The sequence below is a fragment of the Cygnus atratus genome, chromosome 18 (assembly GCF_013377495.2).
Source record: "Cygnus atratus isolate AKBS03 ecotype Queensland, Australia chromosome 18, CAtr_DNAZoo_HiC_assembly, whole genome shotgun sequence".
Lineage (NCBI taxonomy): Eukaryota > Metazoa > Chordata > Aves > Anseriformes > Anatidae > Cygnus > Cygnus atratus.
The window spans coordinates 1,646,908-1,655,952 of NC_066379.1; positions in this window are offsets into that span (position 1 = coordinate 1,646,908).

Sequence of the window (9,045 nt, forward strand, 5' to 3'; positions counted from 1 at the left end):
TCAAAGATGACAGGGAATAAATAAATAAATAAATAAATAAATACCTAAGCATGTCAGGCTCCAAATTAACATGTACTGAACATGGTGTTAGTGGGGAACTCATTGCCACAAGAAATATAGGTGCGTTTGAAAGGCTATCAGGCAAACCCACGGTGGGATGCTACCCCTGGGCTATCAGGCACGCTGCCTGAAGCCTAAGAAGTGCAGCTGGCCTCTGCACAGAGGACCACAGCTCTCTAATGGGCAGGTCTGACTTACAGCCAGGGGATGTCCTGCTTGCGAGGCAGGCTGAGCACCCGCAGAGGGCTTGCAGGATTTGTGCAGTGAGCGTCCTTTCCTCTGGTGACACAAAGGGACATTCTGGCACTGGCTTTGAATGGGGCTGGGTCTACCTGAGAACCAAGCTGGGACTCCTTCCCCTGGGGAGATGGGAGCCTTCACCCCAGGGTCGCTCCGTGCCCCCAGCCTTTTCTGCTTGACCCAGGGTTCAGCAGAAGGCCTCTGGGCCAGCCCAGAAGCAAAGACTCCTGCAGCTGTGCTCTCGCATGTCCCTGCACCCCTCTCTCTCATTCGTTGTTAATTGAAAGCCAGACTTGCAGATAGCAAATGATTTCTAGGTGCTCGCAACCCTAACACCACCTTAATTAAGTTCTTTGGATGAGAATTTCCTTAGGCTGTTAGTTCTTCTTAATGAGACCCGACAAGGGGATGGGGAGAACAGGCCATTAGACATGATGTTCTGAGATAAATCTTTGCCAGTGCACCTTTGCTCCTGGAGTTTCAGTGCTCATCTCCCAGGCCTGACAAGCCCCATGTCACAGATGAAAGTCTTCTTCATCTGAGTGATTGACCATTTGTTTCCAGTCTATCAGTTGCAGTAATAAAAGCTGACCTCTTCTGACAAATCCTTTTTCTGGAAAAATAGCAAAGCTTTACTCGAGCTAAGGGTGGATAAGAAGTGATGATCGACATTGCCCACTCCTCATACTCTTTACAAGCAGAGCAAAACTGCTAGTAAGTGTTATACAACACCAAAGCTCTCGGAGTAAATCTTCACCATGATGGAGTGATCAACTGTGGGACGACTGCCGAGACAAAATGCTACCAGCAATGGCAATGCTTTTCTTTCCTTGTCAGAAGAACAATCACCTCCTTCCCCACCCCAAAAGAAACCAGCCAGCTCTCACACGATGCACAACCAATGTGTCTTTTCTAATTTTATTGACTCCATGATATTGATGGTCTCTTTATCCTTACTTTTCTCAAGCAAAACAAACCAAAAAATATGCATTTAAATTTCTGCTTCCAAGTCCCAGGATGCTTTTTCTTCTCCACCATTTATCCCCAACCCTCAGACTCACACCAGGCTGCCTGCATTTTTTTCTTTATTTATGTTTTAAGGAGATGCATTAATTTTGCAGGGGTTCTCCAGGGAACAGGAGAGGTAGTAAATTGATTTATGAAATTCATTTGCTCGCATTTGTATGCTGGCAGCTTGTCCCTGCCTCTGCTGCCATCCACCTGGGACTGGGGGAGTGGGCTGAGGGATGTGTGGAGGGGAGCTCTGAGCTCACACACCTGCTCCTGCCCAGTTTCCCCTTTGTGTTTAGCATCAAAGATCCTGGTTTAAGCTCCACTACTGGATCAGAGACTGGCCTGGGTGGGTGGGGAAGAGCACAAAGTGTGCAGAAGGAGCCTCACTACCCCAGCTCCTTGCTGAAGGCCAGGGCCCTCTTTAGCCCTCAGGGGATGCCTCTTGCTCTCCTTACAGCATGGTTGGGACAGCGAAGATCATGCTGGGGAGGCCTCAGCTGAAGGCTTCAGAGACATGGTGACCACATGTTGATGCTGCTGCTGGTCAAGACCAAGGCCATGATGATGCACCTCTACTGGAGCTTCAGCAGCTTATGACTGGGTGAAATTTAGCTGAGGAAAGAAAAGCCAGATGTGCCACTCAGGAGCCTCATCCCTGTGCCCAGAGTACCTGGGGCTCCTTCCTATGGAAGTCTCAAGTCAGGAGCTCAGACTCCTTCCAGCAGCAGCTGTGACCGCTCTCTCCTTCCCAGGAGGGAGAGTTGCTGGGACAGGTGGAAATTACAAGAGAAGAGCACTTCTGGGGTAAGGTGAGTATATCCAGGCTTAGCAGCTGGGAAATGCCTGGAGCTGGGATCTGGAGAGACGAGGTTTGGTATCTCCAGCTCTGCCTGAACACAGCCCCAAACACCTCATCTCCCCGCACTGTGCTTTCCCACTTCCAGCGAAAATAGCTGCGTGAAGGGGGAAGGACTGCATCAAGGTAACGCAGCCCAAGGGAGAATCTGGCTTCTTAGCACAGGCCCCTCTTCAGCTCTGGGCAAGCAGTACTGAGCACGGGAAGGCCTGAGCATCACAGGCTGTGGAGGGGGGGAGGAAGCAGCAGAGCTTTTCTTGTGCCTCTGGTTGGTTAAGATGCGGAGCTGGAGCTCGACTGAGCCCTGTTCCTTCAAACAGCGGGGGATCCGACCTCAGCTATTTACTCCCAATTTCCCCCCCTTGGTTAGCAATTACCAGCACGGCTCTCTGCTGCCTGACACGGCTGCTTTGGCCTTCTCCATGCCACCAGGCCGCCACACGCTCCTTCATCCTTCTGGGGCACCCCAGCGTTCAAGTGGGCGCCGCTGTTCGTGCATGGATGCACCTGGCAGGCTGAGGGCTTTGTGAGGTGGTCGTGGGGGGTGTCCCCATCCCCTCCTGCCTGGGGACAGGGTGGCGTTGGGGTAGCGAGGACAAGGCAGGTGCTGCTGTGCTGGCTGGAGGCTCCCTCCCATCCCTGTGTCCACATGCATGGTGCACTTTGCTCACATTGTCAGTGGACACCCTGCACAGTTTCAAGGCCTCCATATTTATGAATTGGTCCTTCCTATTATTATTTATTTATCAGTTCTTCGCTAGAGAGCTGCCTTTTCTACGCAGACGGATTTGTCCCCTCGGCACATGCTTTGTTCTGTCATGAGATTATATCGACGTGTTTGTTCCCCTGTTTACAGATGTGTTGTAATCCTAACTGCTTCATGTAAGTGTTTAATAAAGGTATTTACTCTAAATTGCTTGCTGGGATTTTCTTCTACAGTTGAGGAATAAGAAGAGGCTGGAGCATGGTATTTCATTCTGACAATTTATATTAATTGACATTTTCTAATGGAGGAGACTTAACTGACCTGAATGGTTGTTCCATCTGAGTCAGTGGCTCTACTCAGAGGACTGACACTGCTGAATTTGGTTCCAGACACTAACAGATGCTCTGTGCTCAGGTAACAAACACATCCTCACGTGCAGCCACTGCAGTACCATGGCAGCTCGTGCCATCTTGCCATAGCTAAACAGCGATGTAAATTAACCATGACACGTCTACCAAGGGTAAGTGCCCAAGAGCTCCTTGGCATGGTCCCTCAGGGATGTCGCTCACAACACTGGGAAATGTTTGGAAAACTTAATGCCACCACATGCAGAGGTGATGCCAGCTAGAAATGGCACTGCTTTTAAACACCTGGCTCCACTGGGACAGCTGTGCTCTTCGTGTCTCCCAAGCTGATGGCCCGTGTCTGGAGTGGAGTCTGCTGGAGCTGCAGAAACAGGTCCTGCTCCCTCGGCATGACCTGTGCCCTCCTCACCGCTGGGTATCTCATGCCCATGCCCCCGGCAGGAGGGGTGGCAGGCTCCCCGTGTGCTCAGGGCAAAGCCACCTGTCTACCTTGCCCCTGGGGCTTTGACCCCAGCTCCCCACCTTCCCCCAGGCAGCTGCCCTTCTACCTTGGGTTCTGGCACCAGGTACAAAGCAGCTGAGCCATGGGACCCCCTGCTCCAAGCAGCACCCTGGGGTGCAGCCAGCCCTGGGTGGGCAGCGGTTGCCTCTGGGACAGCTCCCAGAAGCTGGAGGCTCTGACAAGGCTACCATCCCGCTTGATGAGGTTGTATTACAGTCCAGGTGCTGGAAAATGTACCATGAGCTAAAACACACAAAGGAAAAAAAATGTAGATGGCATTGCAGGATCCCCCCCCAGCCATTTGGGCTCCAAAGCAAGGCTAACCCTGTCCTCCCAGTGCCCAGCACACCCCAGCAATGGGGCTGTTGCCTCCTGAAGAGCACGGTGCCAGGAGAGCCATGCTCCCACTGCATCCCCTTCCCCATCACACTCCAAGAGCCTCCCAGCCATGGCCCTATGCTCCCATACCAGTGCCATCACCAGTTTTTAATAACGGGCAGGTTTGACCAAATGGCAAACTGCACAGAGGCCAGGCACTAGGAAAAAGGAGGGTTGCGTTTGTTGATGGTAAATGCTTGCACTAAGAATAGCTCCTTCCAGCTTTGCTGCTCACCTACCTTATCCTGCTCCAATTACCTAAGTTAATTTACTCCAGCTGTTCCTCCATATCTCTATGATCTATTTTGTACCTCCTTCTGGCTCCTCTTTGATTTCACTGTATATTTTAACAAACCAGGTTCATTTATCTTTGAAAGTGCCTCTCCTTACAGGAAGACTGTGTATAGCCCTGATATATTCTCATTGCTTCCATTCCCAGTCCAATCCCAGATAGGCTTTGTGGCACATACAGGTGCTGGCAGTGCTGTGGTTATCTGCATAACACAGTCAGCCCAGGGAACACTTGTTCTTGAATGAAACTTATTGTCCTGACCCTTTCCTATTTCTTTCAGCAGATGGGCTTGAGGGGGGAAAACTCTGATCTGAATTCCTGAGGTATGCCCTCTTTGAAAACAAGGCTCAGCCATTATTTCCCCAAGCTCCTCTTTCAGACCTGTCTGCCAGGGAAATGCCTGTCCTGTGGCTTTTGCTGTCATTCTCAGCAGCAGGACTACTCCAACGTTTGTCTAATTTCTTGTTTTGATAGGAAAAAAATGATGACTTGGCCAAATTCTGGCAACTCTGCTCCATGTGTTGGAGCATACCTGGAGTGGATCCTCCCTTCTTCTCCGTAAGTCCTTTCCATCATCAGGCCCAGGGGAACTGGAGAGCACAAGACACCACACTGAGGTGCTGCAGCGTGACCCACAGAGGGGTCCACAGGTGGAAATTCTCCAGCACATTCATGGTGGAAGGGAGCAGACCAGAAAGGAGAATCCTCCCCGCCGAAGGTCTTTGATATGTCTTGGCCTGTTGGCTTTGTGCAGCCCCAGCCTAGATCCTCTGCAGTACTGGGGCACTGGAGCAGCCCGCAGAGCTGAAGCAGGCCTTCAGGACTCCCTCGATGGGTGAGGGAAGGTGCTTTTGGCCCCAGCCAGCTGTCTGCAAGCCTCTGCTGCCGGGCTCAGACTCCCCCTGGAGCTGCCTGTGCCTGGCAGGTGTCTGCAGAGGGAAGGGCATGGCCAGGTGAGGCTGAACACAGCTTTCAGACCTCCAAAGCTGGGGGTCAGGGACCCACTGCCTGTACCTACCATGCGAGGGCTGGTAAAATCAGCGGATGATGCCCAGTGCTTTGGGGCGAGCAGGTAAGACACCTGTTCCTGGTCTTTGGGACCCGCTCACCTCTTCTTGCTTCTCATCCCCTGCCCTCTCTGGGGCTTTTCTCTCCCCCCCAACCCCGGGCCGTGTGACGACCGAGCCCCGGGCCGGGGCTGTGCCAGGAGCCGCCACGGACCCGAGCTCAGCGCCCCTCTGCCGGCCCCGGCCGGGCCCCCCGACCCTCGGTGGTCGCCCCCGGCCCGGCGGCAGGAGCAGCCCCGCCGGCCCCGGCCCCGGCCCCTCGCGGGGCTCTGAGCGCTGGTCGGAGCGGGAGGAGGAGCGGGGGCTGCGCGGGGGGCACGGGAGCAGCCGGGTGGTCCCGGGGGGCTGGAACCGGGCGGCGGCACCGCTAGAGGGCAGGGACGGACCGCCGGGCGGCGCGGAGCACGGCGCGGCACGGCACGGCACCGTGATGCCCGGTACGGTGCGGTAACGCACGGTACCGCACGGCACGGCACGGTACAGGACGGTGATGCACGGTACCGAACGGCACAGCACGTCACAGTACCGCCCGGTAAGGCACGGTACCGCACGGCACGGCACGGCACAGCGCGGCACAGCACGGCACGGTACCGCACGGTGATGTATGATACCGCCCGGTACCGCACAGTACCGCACGGCACGGCACGGCTCGGCCACCTGCCAGTCCCCCTGCCCAGCCCCGGGCCAGCAACCCTCCGTGCTCAGCCACCGTCACGGTGCCCCCTCGCTGCTCCCCCTGAGCTCTCCTCATCCCTCGGCAGCGCGGTCACAGCCCCCAGGTGCCTCCTCAGAAAGCACTGGGGAAACTGAAGCACGCTCAGAAATGCCCCTAAAGCCCCTGAGAGCTGCAAGCTGCCCCTGCACCACGCACGCTGGGGAGCGGGGATGTGCTCGGGTACCTGGCAGCGTCTGCAAGGCCACTGCTGCCACCCGGTGCCAGCTTTTCCCACCAGGGTGCCAAGCCGCCCCCATGCCCTCCCGCTGCCTGTGATGGTTGAGCTGAGCAGGGAATATCGTCCCCCATGCACATAGCCTTGATGTCTCAAGGATTTTCCTTCCCTGCTCTGGGAAGAATCGGATGCTGTACGGTTTTTGCTAACAAGTCCCATTGGTATCCAGATTGGACCTACTCCCTAAATGGGATTTTTAGCCAGTTTTGGGGTGTTCATCCCTGATTCTAGCATCTTCCTGCACACTACAGTATGCCATGTTACAGCGTGCCTGTGTGAGACTCCCCAGGCTCCTGAAGATTTTCATATTTGGGTACATAAATATTTGCTGCATTAAGGGTATCTGCTCCATCATCCAGCTCAGCTCTCTGGGTAATGTTCCTTCATGGTGGAGGCAAAAGCTTGCCCTCAGCAAACAGTGTCCAGGTTCGTGTTCTGATCAAAAGGCAGAAAAATGGGAATTTTCTAATAGAAACCTGATTCTCTGGGACAATCCTACCCAGCGCTGCAGGCTGCAAACATTGCTTACTGCAGGATTGGCAGGCCCCTGTCAAGCAGCCAAGGGATTACTTCTTCCCTTCCTGCTTGAGCTCTCCGGTGTTTGGTCCCTCTCCATCACACCTATCTGGTGCTTCACACACTCTTTGCCTTTCATCTCCTGGTGGCAGCGTGGTCCAGGTGCCTTGGACCTGTTCCACTCCCAGCAGGACAGCAGGGAGAGAGCAGCTGATGCTGGGCACCCGTCCCACCACAGCAAGGGTTTCCTTGTCTCCTTTGAACAGCCCTGCTCTTCACTGCACCCTCGCAGGCAAACACCTCCCCTGCCTACGAAGTGGCTGTTGTCCTTGAAAGTGCCCGTTTTCCTCCAGGATCTGGGGACAGTGAATCCCTATAAGATCTTCTTCATAAAACTCCTTGTTAGCCTCTCACAGACAGTCTCACTGGCAGTGTCACCTCTCCACATCCCCCCCTTACCCCAGTGAAGTTTGCATGACCTTTGGGGGCATGCAAAGGAATCCCAGCCCAGGTAATCTGGCCTCTGGTCAATATTGGATTTCTGCTTGCTGGATCTTTTTAAAACCCCACACTCCAAACACTCACTTCCCAAACCTTAAGAACAATAAAATGACTTTAAAATACACTAGCACATACCTAGGGAAAAAAAATCACGATAAAGGTCACTTCTGTTTAAAAGGCAGTAGCCAGTGTTTTGTTTAACTCTTAAAGCATCATTTAAAAATTTACAGAAGAAATCCGGATTTAAAAGAGCTTCTCTGGTGACACAAAGGCTTTAGTCCAAATTCCTTCAGCTGCACAGAAATTAACCTGTTCCTGACTGGGGCAGCTGTCAGCGGTTGCCCAGACCTCACCAAAGTGTACAGCCAAAGACTTGCCCATTGCTCCTGGCTTTGCCAGGCACCGAGCATGATTCTGGGTAGGACATCTCTAAGCTGGAGTGTGGAGAAGGCCAGAAGGTTTGTTTCTGGAAGGGTATCAAAAGCTTGCTTTTTGTCATGTTGGAATGAAAAAGTATCTATTTTAGAATAATCCAATTTTTCTTGGATTTTTCCATTTCTGCCTCACTGGTTTCAGTGCCAGTTTTCTGGTGCATGTGTGTGTGTGTGTCATATTTTAACCAAGCAGGGGGGACTGGTGTCATTGCAGGCAACAACAGCAAAGATCCTCCTGCCGTCATCTGAGAAAGGCATTGGTCTTCCCGCTGGTGCCGTGTCCCAGCTGCTCACCCCGTGCGGATGTCTCAGACAGCCATGGACACCCTCACATGTGGGTGCTGAATCCCACCCCAAACAGCCAGCAGAGCATTTCAACAACTCCAAAGGCATTTCCAGCACAACGAGACCAACTTCATCCATTGCTCAGTCCTGGTGGATCACAATAGTGACTGAAGTTCTCTGACTGCCTCTCATCTTGGTGAGTGTGTGAAAGAAGCTGCCTTTTATCTATGTAAATCTGTGTCTGAATCACTTCTCTTCCTTCCTAGGACTTGGAGCACAGTGGGCATGTTTTTTCTTTATACTTTACCCTAAAATCGGTCTGGTGTAAGGGGTGATTTCCTGGTCACTGGCACAAAAGGTGTTTTAGCACCATGTTGCTGAGCCTTGCATGGGCTCCAGGAACAGGTTTGCACTTCTGGGAAGCTACATGGGATGCCTTAAAAGTGACCAGCTCTGGGCTGGTCTCTTCTTCCCACAACGCATGTTATTGAGAGGCTCCATGGGAGATGGTGAGCTTGTCACACCACTCAGTAATGACAGGAGGAAACCAGAATGCTGGGGTTGGATCCAGTCACCCAAGAGGTGGCTGGCACTGTCTGAGACACCCTGGGTGTCCGAGGGTCTGCACAAAATGCCATCCGACATGAAATGAGTCCTGCAGGAGGTCCAGACTCTCCTGGCACCGCAGCAAAAGGACCACAGCACAGCATCTCCACTGCATGAGCCTGCCCTGTTCTGGTGTTTGAATCCTCCTCCTGGCTTTGCATTTTCATGTCATGCTTCTGACTCAGTTCAGATCTCTGAAACTTGAAGTGTGCCAGGTGCTGCTCCAGAGGCACGGTGCTGTGTCAGCAGCGTCACATCCCTGTCCCCTGCTTC